Here is a 12,460-nt window from a genome sequence, read left to right as displayed (position 1 = left end):
AGACCAGAAAGAGGAGTGGTATGAAATAACATATGAAATACAGTTTGCAACTGGATTGCCTAACAGTTTAAATGTCATGTTAAGGACTTTGTATTTTATACTGTAGTCAATGGAAAGGCACTGAAGCTTTTTTGAGCAGGTTAGTGACAGACGTTCTAGTTAAGATTATTTTGTTGCCTGCTAAAGTTCATTTGGTAGAGGGGAACCAATGGAAGCAGATAGACCAATAAAGGGCTCTTATAATAACCCATGCAGAAGATAATCAGGAACAGTACTGACATTATGACAGTATGAGTAGAGAAAAGGGTATATATTAAATATACATTAAAAGTATATGTTAAAACTCATCTGGATGTAGACTGAACAAGAATGACAATAGATTGATTAGGCATAGGATGGCTGGTGAAAGAGAGGGAAAGGTCAAAGATAACTCCTAAGTTTATGAATATAGGTGACTGGAAAATAATGGTTCTTCCACAGAAATAGAGATATCTGGTTGAAGGTCAGGTTTATGGGAAAGAAAATAAAAATGCTTTGGAGTTGGGGAGCATATTAATTTTGAGAAGCCTGCAGTGATTCCAAGAAGAGATAAAGAGTGTCAAATAGTGAAAAGTGCTATATTTAGAGGACATGAGTTTGTGTCTTAGATCAGCCAGTAGATTATATGACTTTGGTCATATCAAAAATTTGGTCAAAGCTTGCTCAGCTGTAAAATATAGAGATAGAACTAGACAATCTCCAAGGTCATTTCTAGCTCAAAACCCATAGATTCTAGGACCTATCATTCTATAATACTACGTCCAGGAATTTTTTATATAGAAATAGGGTTCAAAAGAGAATTTAAAGCTAGATATCTAGGTTTTAAAGCCATCTGTTAGTACTTGGATGCACTGTAGCATACGAGGGGTCCTGGAAGAGCATTAAAAGATATGCAGGCTAAGGAGGAAGGAGATAAATAATGATCCAGCAAAGAAACCAAGTAGTAGTCAAATACATAAAAAGAGAGAGCAGTATTATGGAGACCAAGGGGTGGGAAGTGTGGAACCACTGTTCAGGAGAAGGAGGAGGTTAGCAATATCAAAAGCTGCAAAGAGGTTAAAGAGGGTAACAACTGAGGAAAAAGTGATATTTATCAGTGAAGAAATAATTAGTAGCCTTGGAAATCAAAGTTTCAGTTGAATGGTATGGTTGAAAGTCAGATTGCAAAAGACTGGCAAGTGAATAGCTGGCGAGGAAAGAGGTAAGCAGACTAAGCACTTCTTAACTTGTGAGTCGTGACCCCATATAGGGTCACGAAAAATTTGGCCACTGGAAAAGATTTCTCAATGTGCAAGGACCAAAAATTAATTAAAAATCAACTGCGTAATGAATTTGAGGTGTTTCTGGCAGCACTTGGCCATGTTGACTGCAGTATTGGTTCTGAACACAAAGCATAGGTACTTTGTACTGCATATGTTCTCAGGCCATGCAACAGCAACTAATAATAAACAAGAAAAGGGATTGAGAGTGGGAAAAGTTTAAGAAGCCCTAGAAGCCCTAGAAGCCCTAGTACTAGAGTCTAGCAGTGGTACTAGACTCCCAGGGCTTCTTAAATACTTAAATAAAAGAAACAGAGTTTCTTAAACTGTGGATAGAGACCAAAGACTGTGTGTTGTGACCCACAGTTTAAGAAGCACTGGACCTAGACAACCTAGTTAGTTACTTTACAATCACACTTTTTTTTTTTAACAAAACTAACTTGATCACAAAACATAACTTCAGATAACTTTTGATTGTTCTAAAAAATCAAATCCATATACAGAGTGCCTTTGAAGATATTTAAAAGAATGTATTTCAGGTTCTAAAGAAAATTCTTTAAAATATTATTGGAATAGGTGTATAGTCCCACAAAATGAATTCTTTGAAAGGGATAAACAACTTGTTTTAACATGCAAGTTCTATTATATTTGCTAAAAATTGTTCACATTTTGTTATTTCATGCATTCCTCTTTTGATTAGACTTCTTAGTTAAAGATATTTCCATGATTAGGGCTTCAGAATCAATTGATCAATTAACTGAATGTTTATTAAGCACTTGCTATGTTCCAGGCATTGTGTTAGGCATAGGGAATACAAAGAAAGAAGTGAAAAAAGTTATATGTAAACATTATATATGTTCCAGGTCTATATTTGTAAAGTTGTTTCAAATATCAAGTTTGACTTCATCAAGGGCAAACATATTAACAAATATTATGTCCTCACCTCTTCCTCTTAGAATCCTCTAACTGTCTTTGAGGTACAGCTCCAACTTCACCTTCTGTAAGGTAACTAACCCTTTTTACTGCTAGTACATGTGTTCACCTTGAAATTACCTCATTTACTTTGAATATATTATGTACATACATACACAGGTGAGTAGGGGTTTGATTTTCAGATGCCCAGATCACTTGATGTAATCACAGGATGTAGTCATAGCGGCAGGTAGGTGGTGCAGTGGATAGAGAGCTGGCCTTGGAGCCAGGAGGACCTGAGTTCAAATCCAGCCTCAGATACTTGACACTTACTAGCTATGTGACCCTGAGCAAGTCACTTAATCCCAATTGCCTCACCAAAAAGCAAAAACAAACAACAGGATATAGTCACAGATGATGAAATAAGGTGTTTCATGTATGAATACTTCTCTCTGATTGGTTAAGCTGAAAATATACTACCCACCTGCAACTTCAGGTAGCTGCTAAGCCCTGGAAATAACAACAGAGTTTGAGAGTAGGAGGGAATGTGGGCTAGGAGCTGTCTGTGGAGGAGACCAATGTATCAATGAGCCACAATCCAGCAGCAGAGTTAATTTCCCATAAAGAAACTCCCCATCTTCCTACAGAGTGGAGAGTCACTTGATTAAGGCCCAACTGAGAAAGAAGAGACAGTCTCCAGGCAAAAGTAGATGCAGAGAGGCAGTCATTAAATCCCTAAACACTTTTGAGGAGCATGATCCCTGGCAGCACAATAGAGAGTTCATTATGGATCCACAAGAGTTGCCATGTGCTGTGAGGACCAGGTGCTGACATTCAGATGAAAACCTCACTCATAGCAGGAACACTGTACCCAAGGAGGGGCTTTGTGAGTATTGTTGAAAGAAAAATGTCTTTGAAGCCCAGCAGTAACCAGAAGAGTGACCACATGTTTGATACATATGTTGTCACTATCATAATACTCTTAAGCTTGTGTCCATTCTTCCTGTAGATAGTGTGTATTTGTAGCAGAGTCTGCTCTAGGTTTGTGTGTAGGGTGGAGAAGTTATATAACTACTACATTTTTCTATGCCACATTAGTAAATGCTTTTGTTAAGAGCTAATTGAATTTCCTATACTATTAGTCATGGGAAGCATAAAGATATGGGCTCAAGCTATAGCATTAGAAATGCACACCTACAGAATATCCTAAAAACTGAAAATGACAGCTACCCTCTGTGGGTTCAACTCCAAAGTGTAAATATAATTCAGAGGAGTAGCTCCTTAAGAAAGAACTATGTCTCCATGGTTTCTTCCCTTTCCCTACATAAAAGGCAAGCTACTTGAGCTCATGGTCTGTTTCAAAGAGAATCTTTGTACCCCTGGGACCTAGGATAGGTTTTGGCACATAGTAGGTGCTTGATAAATTATTATTAATTAATTGTTTTTTGAACACCAAAGTGTTTTGATGCAAAATAAAGAAACAAGGTAAAAAAAATGGCTTGATTTTGTATGAAACACAAAACAGACTCAATAGACTTATTAATATTGCCATTTAGTATAAATGTGTTATCATTCAGACTTGAAGGACACAACTGATATACTCCACTTAGATATGCAACTTCACATAGTTATGATGAAACCATGCTGAGCTGTTTACATTTTGTACACAGGGTCTTTCTTAAAGTTGTCTGCCCTTCAAGGAAAAATTAACCCACATAAAAGGAATTCAGTTCCCTCAACGTGGCATTTTTAATAGCAGGAAAGTCACAACAGTATAATCTACTCTACCACTACGGTACAAAAAGCTGTGCTTTTGGAAGTTGCGGGGGAGGGAAGAACAAGATATTCAAACCCCCATCATGGTCATTTAAACAACTCTTGGCTGTTATTAAAAGAGGCCCGCACTATATCATCCTATCATATGTTACCTTCCCCAGCTAAAAACTATCCTCTCTAGTCAAAGTGATAAAGTGTGTGGCCAGGAACATGAGCATCTCTTGCTCTCTTTGCTGACAGAACTGCAATTAGGATCATATTGTGTCATGTTCTAAACTCAGTGAATGTTAAATGTTGTAGTCCTGTCTTGCACTAAGTACTATATCAGTCATTTCAAATGACCCCTTTGGAAACTGCTGTTGAAAGTTTATATCAAAAATCACTTTGAAAATGTTCATGGAGTGAACAATTTACTATCCTTTAGCTATTAAGATGCTGAGAACTGTCACTATAGGAAACGGGATACCAGACCCTGTAAAACATGTTATTCCAAAGCTTTGCTTCAACAATTACTACCTATCATCCATCAGCTCTGGAGTTTTGTGTTTAGTCAGTTGTTAACCTTAATGCTGTAATAACATTCAGATGTCAGTACAGGAAAGATGTCAAATATGTGCTCTTTGAATATAATGGAAAAGGAGGTGTTCCTGGTGATAGGTTGGCTTTTCTTCTATTTTTTCTTCAAATGAACCCTCTGAAAAGTGAAGTAGTCATGTAACATCAATGTAACCTCAGCACTGTTTACTAATGTTTGTAGGTACTTCATTTTCCTTCACTTGTTGATGCAGTCTTACACTGGGTACTAGGACACTTTTGGCAAAATGATAGTGATATATTTTTCTCAACACTTGCTTGAATTGTGTAAATCTCATTGTGTCTCCTCTATTTCATATATGTACATTTTTAAAATAATAAGAACATGAGTTTTAGAGTTATAAAGGGCCTCAAAAGATCAATTCAAAGTTCATATTTTTATAAGGAAACTGGGGACAGAAGAGGTTGTGACTTGTCAGTCAAGGAATCTGCAAGTAGCAGAGCAGGATTTAATTTCTGCCTTCAAAATCAGTATTTAAAATTAAACCATGTTGTTCCTTCAAAGCTGATCTCAGAATTTATTTTAAAAAATACTATAACAAGACAAATCAACAACAGCATTTAAAAGGCTCACATGCCTACTAAAATGTGAATTCTCAGTATTCAAAGCTTAGTTCAAGTCTTGTTTCCTCCACAGAGCCTACTGAGAAAACTACCTCCTATAGACTGGAGGATAGACATACTTTGAAGAAGAGTTGTGTGAATTAAATGAGATTACGTATAAAGTGCTTTGCAAGTATTAAAAGCAATATGTAACTGCTAGCTTTTAACAAGCATTTCTTAAGCGCTTACTATGTGCTGGGCAGTACACTTTTATTTTATTATTTATTTATTTTTATTATTTATTTTATTCCTAAACCCCAGGGAATAAAAGCCCCGAGGGAGCTTATATTCTAATGGGTAAGACAACATGTAAATAAGAATACACAGTGCATATATATAGAGGATAGATGAGAGGCCACCTGAGAAGGGAAGGCACTGATAGTTGGGGCATGGGAAAATTTCTCCTGGGCAATGTGGACATTGAGCTGAATCTTGAAAGAAGCTAGGCAAACTCAAAGGCAGAGGTCAAGGGGGCAAAGCATTCCAGGCATGGAGGATCATTACTATAATGACACAGAGGTGGGAGATGGAACATTGTGTTCAAGGAACCATAATTAGGACAGAGGAGCAGAATTGTAGAATTTGTAAATGGGCATGTTGTGTAAGAAAACTGGAAAGTGAGGAGAGGACCATATTACAAATAGCTTTAAATGGCAAAGAAAGGAGTTTATGTTTGATCCTGATAGTAATAGAGATCTATTGCAGCTCACTGAGCAGAGAGTTTACATGGTCAGTTCTACATTTTAGGAAAATCACTTTGGTAGCTGATGGATTAGAATGCAGGAAGCTTGTGGAAGAAAGACCTTTGAGAAGGCTACTGAAATAGTCACATGAGAGGTGATGCATTTCTTCTTAATACATTTGTTCATATTCTTTGACCACTTAGCTATTGGATAAGAAATGGCTCTTGTTCCTATATATTTGCATCACTTTTCTATTTTTCTTCAATATCAGATCTTTGTCAGGGCTATTTAATTCAAATGTATCTCCCCTACCTCCCAGTTAATGATTCTCTTTTAATTCTAGATATATTGATTTTATTTTTAAATAAACTATTCAAATTTATGTAGTACAATTAGACAATAAATTCTTCCTGGACATTAGTCAACATTGCTGGTGGATGAAAAATTGATGAATGTAAATCAAAGTCCCTGTTGGTTTTCTAAAGCTCTGAATAACTGAATAGAGTTTGGGTCTGGATTGAAATAAGGAGTTGCAATCTGAAAGTCACGAGGCTCAAAAATTGGGGGAATGAGAAAGGCCCTGTTCTCTAACTACAAAGAGAAGCAATTGAATCAGTGTTTCTATGTAGAGAGGTAAATTCAAGAATCAAACTTATTGGGGTACCTATTTGAAGTCCTTAAGGCAGCAGTCTAGTGTGTGGTATGAGGGAATGGAAAAATTGGGACCAATCATCTTTAAAGAAAAGCATATTCTGCCTTACAGGTGTGCGCATGACTGAAACTGAAACTACTACAGGGAGGAGGGTAATCTAGTTAACTTCATGGTGAGGAGGGAAAATAATAGTTTCTTTAGAGATAGTCATCTGTGGATATTTTGATTTGAAGGATGGTAATTACTTCAAAAAATGTTAAACTACTCAGGTTATGTTTCATGTTTTTAGTGCTTTATGGATAAATATGAGTCTTGAAGAGACTACAAAGGAAGAATATTTCTGGGAGGAATAGAAGGATTGTTTGTTGTTTTTTGTTTTCCCCAGTGAGTTTGAGGTTGAGTGCAGGGCAGATAAATAAGCAAGGCTTTATCATAAGGATGTTTATTACCATCATGACTAATGACATCTTGGTTCTGGGATAGAGGCAGGTACACAGTAAAGCCAGGATATAACTTTCTGAGGTTAAGAACATAAGGGTGTTGCTGCAATTGTTTCACAGACTTTCTGACCAAGTCCTTCTTCAGGACATCCAGATCTTATAGCTTTTAGAATCATAGGACACTAGAATGGAAAGAATATTTATATTCATGTAATTTAATATTACTTGACCCCAAACACATTCACATATGCTCCTCTCTCCATCACTACAGTGCAGTGGTTTTTAGCCCCTTGGGTATAGGAACATGTAATTGGGTAGAAGATTAAAGTTGCTGTATAAAGAGAAAGAGAAAAAATAGCCAGATTTTCAAGTTCATAGGTTTTAATAAATCAGGGCTTTTGGTAGTAAAAAAAGTTTTGTGAGTGTACAGAATTGTCTGTGGACTAGCAGAGCAGTCAGTAAACTGATCTCTCGGCCTTCTCAGTTTTCAGAGGATACAGTAGAGCTCTAACAGGGAGAAGTGACTCATTCGAAATCACACAGCTAATGGTAGAAGTGATTCATTACACATCACTCATTCCATACACTGCTAGATCCAGGATTTGAAGATAAAATCCTCTTAACACCTAGTCTATTGCTGAGTCCAATAGCCACAATGACGCATTGATTTTGATGTGTGACTAGCCTAGGGCCTGCTCTATTTTTCTACCATTATTGCAGAATTAAAAAAAAATAAAATAAAACATCAATCTAAGTTTTAGATAACTGATTATAGATAAATGTTCTACTGAAAACAAATTCATATAGTGAGTACCCTACGCATCTAATGGAGCAAGAGAATAGGGATTCAAATCTAGGTCCACTGACTATAAAGCCATGGCCTTTTTCACCCCCCCACCTCAAGTCTCTCCCACACCAACCTATTTTCCTTTAATAAGCTGTCACACTGATATTTGCAAAATAGCAGGTTCTGACCCTGTCAAACATAGGCACACATGCACACATGCATACATGCACACAGACACACACGCACACACACACACACTTATTTAATAAACTCACCTCCATGATTCAAAGCCTTTCACAACCTGGCCTCCTTCTATCTTTCTAGTCTTATCTCAAGTACTGTACAATCTAATGACACTACTTTCTCTGCCTTTCATCACATAAGGGGCTCTCTCCTGACCATAGGCATATGTGTGTGTCTTGTTTGTACATAGTCTCCTCACCTTAGACTGTGAACTCTGTGAATATCTTTTATCTTTCTTTATATCCCTATCCCTTAGCAGAGTACCTGACACATAATAGGCATGCAATAAATGTTTACTGACTATTATTACACCATACATTTACTACTTGATATGATCTTGAACAAGTCAATTAATCTCTTTCTAAGATGAAGAAGATGAACTGGACAGTCTCTAATGTTCCTTCCCAACATGAAATAATATGGTGCCATAGTCCTATGATCTAATTGTAAAAAGATTTTTATCTTAATATCTGTGATAGAGAATACTACCTTACACATGTCAAAATAATTCTATAATTTGTTGGTTTGCCATCCAGGTTAATGACAGGTACATTTGAAATTTGCAAACTTGTCAACTGTCTATTTCAACACTTTATTTTTGGAATCTTGAGGTGCCTGCACCTTGGGATATTTGAATGAACAAATATTTATGTAGCACCTGCTACATGCAGGAAGATTAAAAATATGACAGAAACACACAAAAAGTTAATTGATAGTACAAAAGTTTAACAAAAATGCAAAACATCAGCAAATATTTATTTAGCATCTACTATGTATAAGGCATATGTCAACCTTTGGGGACACAAACGCAAAAATGAAAAATCCTTCTCCTCAAGGGTCTTATATAGTACTTATAGAATACAACATGTATGAAGATAAATGGATGCAAAGTTACTCTAGCATTTCAAAGGAGGCAATAGGGAAAGGCATTATGTAGGAGGTGGTACTTGAATTATACTTAAGGAAATGTAATGATATGCACTGTCAGCAGCTAGCTCCCTCTACCCCAATCTGATTGGAATAAAGAGTGTGTAATTGGCAAGAATAAGAAATAAGACTGAAAATATAGATGGGATGAAGATCATGGAAGGCTCTAAAAGCTACAATGCACATTTTGTCTTTTAACTGAGAGGCAATAGGGAGTGACTTAAGACGTTGAACCAAACCCCATCTTTCTGCCTCTTTAACCAATTTCTGTAAGTACTGCAGTATAAGGTCAAACAAACTAATTCTAACCCTTCTTTCATATGACAATTCTTCAATCACTTGACACTAGTTATCATGTTCCCTCTCAATTTTTCCCTCTCCATATGAAATCACCATTTCTTTCAATTAAGTTTTATATGGTGATTTTCCATTTTCTTACCATACTAAACTTCGTTCTTTTGACAGTTTTCAAAATTCTTTAATAACAAATCCCATTTGTCGTTGAGTTATTTTCAATGAATAAAATATCATAATTTTTTTTCTTCTCCCCTCTCTCCATTTCTATTGCCATCCACTAACCTCCTTACCTGCTCCCTAGTAGAACTGTTTCCTTTTAACAAATATGAATAGTTAGGCAAAACAGATAAGCATATTGACCAAGTCTGAGAATTCATGACTAGTTCTATACCTCTTGTTCATTGTCTCTTTGCCTAGAAGTAGATTGCATGTTTCATCCACAGTCTTTTGCAGTTATGATTGGTTGATGTTTTGATAAAAATTCTCAGATTTTTCAAAGTTGTTTCCTCTCATATGATTGTTGTAATCATCACATAAGTTGTTCTTCTTGTTCTGTTAACTTCACTCTGGATTAGTTCATACAAGTCTTTATATTTTTTGTGAACCTATCACAATCTTTATTTTGTTATAATGTAATAAATTCCATTTTATTCACATGCCATATTTTTCACACATTACCCAAATGATGGACACTTTTATCGCCCTGTTCTTTGCTTCAAGAAAAAAAAAAAGTACTGCTAGAAATCTTTTGCATATGTGATCTCTCTCCTCTTTTTTTGATTTACTTGGGGAGCATGTTTAATAGTAATCTGTCTGGGTCAAAGAAGAGGTACAGTTTGGTGATTTATGGTTGAATCAATTCATAGTTTCACCATTAGTTTATTAATGTGCCAGTCTTCCTAAATGCCCTCCAAAATTGTTTTCTGCCTCTTTTTTTATTTGTCCATCTGATGGGTATGATTTGAATCTCAGATTTCAAACTTTTTTTTAACATTTGATTTTAGTTTTTTATGTATTTTTTTTCACAATAAAGCAGACAAACCAAACCCTACTCTTTTCTTGATATTAGAATCAAAGAATTGGAAGGGACTTCAAAACCACCTTGTCAAATACACACCTGAACAAGAATCCCCTCTATAAAATCTCCACAGATGATCATGCAACATTTACTTGAAGACTTTCAGTGTGGAGGAACTCATGAACTCTCCTCAGTAATATTAGGTATCTAGGAAGAAAAGAATATATAAAAGGTATGTTTTTTAAAATTCTCATATATTTCCTCCTTCTGATCAGGTGGACTGCAGATTGCTGCCAAAACAAATTATGTCCATTTTCCCCTGTGATAATCCTGACTCAAATGCTCTCTGTCATATTTCAAATTCCAATTCCTGGATTCTTACAGGATTTTATATTAATGTATTCATAAAGTTCCTTTGTGGGTTTTGGTCAGTAAACATGTAAATATTAAATATACACTAAAAACATTTTGAGTGGGATGCCTTTTTTTATATTTTGCTACAGTAATTTGTTGGTAAAATATAGAAAACTTAATAATTCATATGGATTTATTTGGACCATGCTACTTTGCTGAAGTTATTTATTTAAATTAATTTTAGTTAAGTCTCTAAGGTTTTTAAACAAATTGCTGTATTACTTTCAAAATGAGATAATTATATTTCTTCTTTACCTATGCTTTTTTTTCAAATGATTATTTTTTGTTTTGTAGCTAGCATTTTAAAAACTATATCAAATATAATGGTGGTAATGGAAACCCTTTATCCCTGATCTCACTGTAAAGGCATCTAAGCATTGTTATGAATTTTAGATTGGTACTATTTACCATATTTGGGAATGGTTCCTTTATTCCTATGCTTTTCACTAATTTTAACAGATATCAGAGTTTTACTTTTTCAAAAGCCTTTTCAGCATCTCTTGAGATGATTGTGTGATTATTATTCTTTTTTTGTTGGAGTAATTATATTTATAATTTTCCTAATATTACAATAATCTTAAATTTCTGGTACAAATTCAAACTAGTATTAATGTATAATATTGTTATTCTTCTATAGCCTCTTTAATAATATTTTATTTAACATTTTCATCAGTGTTTGTTAGACATATTGTCCTACTCTCAATTTTGTTTCTCTCTTGATTAGATAGCTAGGACATATTTGTATCATAGAAAGAAATTTGAAATTGTATTTTCTTCTCTTATATAGCAAAAGTTTATGTAATGTCAGAATTAATTATTCTTTAAATATTTGTTAGAATTCATTTGTAATGGTACTTTCTCTTTTCAACAGTTTATTTATTACTTGTTCAACCATTTTTCTCCTGATACTGGGTTATATATATGATCTACTTCTTGTCCTGCTAATCTGGATATTTTCTATTTCTCTAAATATTAATCCATTTATTTTAAGTTTTCTTGCTATGCAATCATAAAAATAATTCTCATGCTTTCTTTATTTGCCATGAATTATACCTTTTTAATACTGGCAATTTTTTTTTAAATTTTTACCAGACTAGCTAATAATTTACCTATTTTGTTAGATTTTTAAAAAAATTGTTCTCACTTTTCTTTATGAACTCAATTGATTCTTTCCAAACTATTTTGCTAATCTCTTCCTTGATTTTTCAGAATTTCTCTTGTGGTGTTCAGTTGTGGTTTCTTGATTTGTGGCTTTTCTAAGTGAAATGAAATACTTATAAAATATTTCTCACAGTGTCTGTCACATAGTAGGCACTGTATAAGTGATTATTTTCTTCCCTTTCTCCCACTTTTAGTTGCATTTCCAATTAACTGATCTCTTTTTACTCTCTTTTGTTAATGCAAACAATCAGAAATATAAAATTTACCCTAAATACTTAGAGTCAGGAAGGCCAGAGTTCAAATCAGGCCTAGCTGTGTGATCTCAGGCAAGTTACTTAACTTCTCTTTATTTAATTTTTCTTGTCTGTAAAAATGGGTTAAAAACAAACAAACAAATATCTATATCCCAGGATTCTGATGGGGATCAAATGAGATAATTATAAAGCATTTAGCACACTTCCTGGCATTAATCTTTCTGCTTTTGTTTGTAAGGTTTTTACGCTTCATTATATGATTATTTTTTATAAATGTATCATGCAATGCTGATGAGTATGTATTTCCATATATGCATGTGTATGCATGCACACCTGCCTGCCTGTTTATATAGCACACACACACACACACACACACACACACACACACACACACACACACA

The sequence above is a fragment of the Vombatus ursinus genome, unplaced genomic scaffold, assembly GCF_900497805.2.
Source record: "Vombatus ursinus unplaced genomic scaffold, bare-nosed wombat genome assembly UNPS02014805.1, whole genome shotgun sequence".
NCBI classification, from domain to species: domain Eukaryota; kingdom Metazoa; phylum Chordata; class Mammalia; order Diprotodontia; family Vombatidae; genus Vombatus; species Vombatus ursinus.
This window is presented reverse-complemented; position numbering follows the sequence as displayed.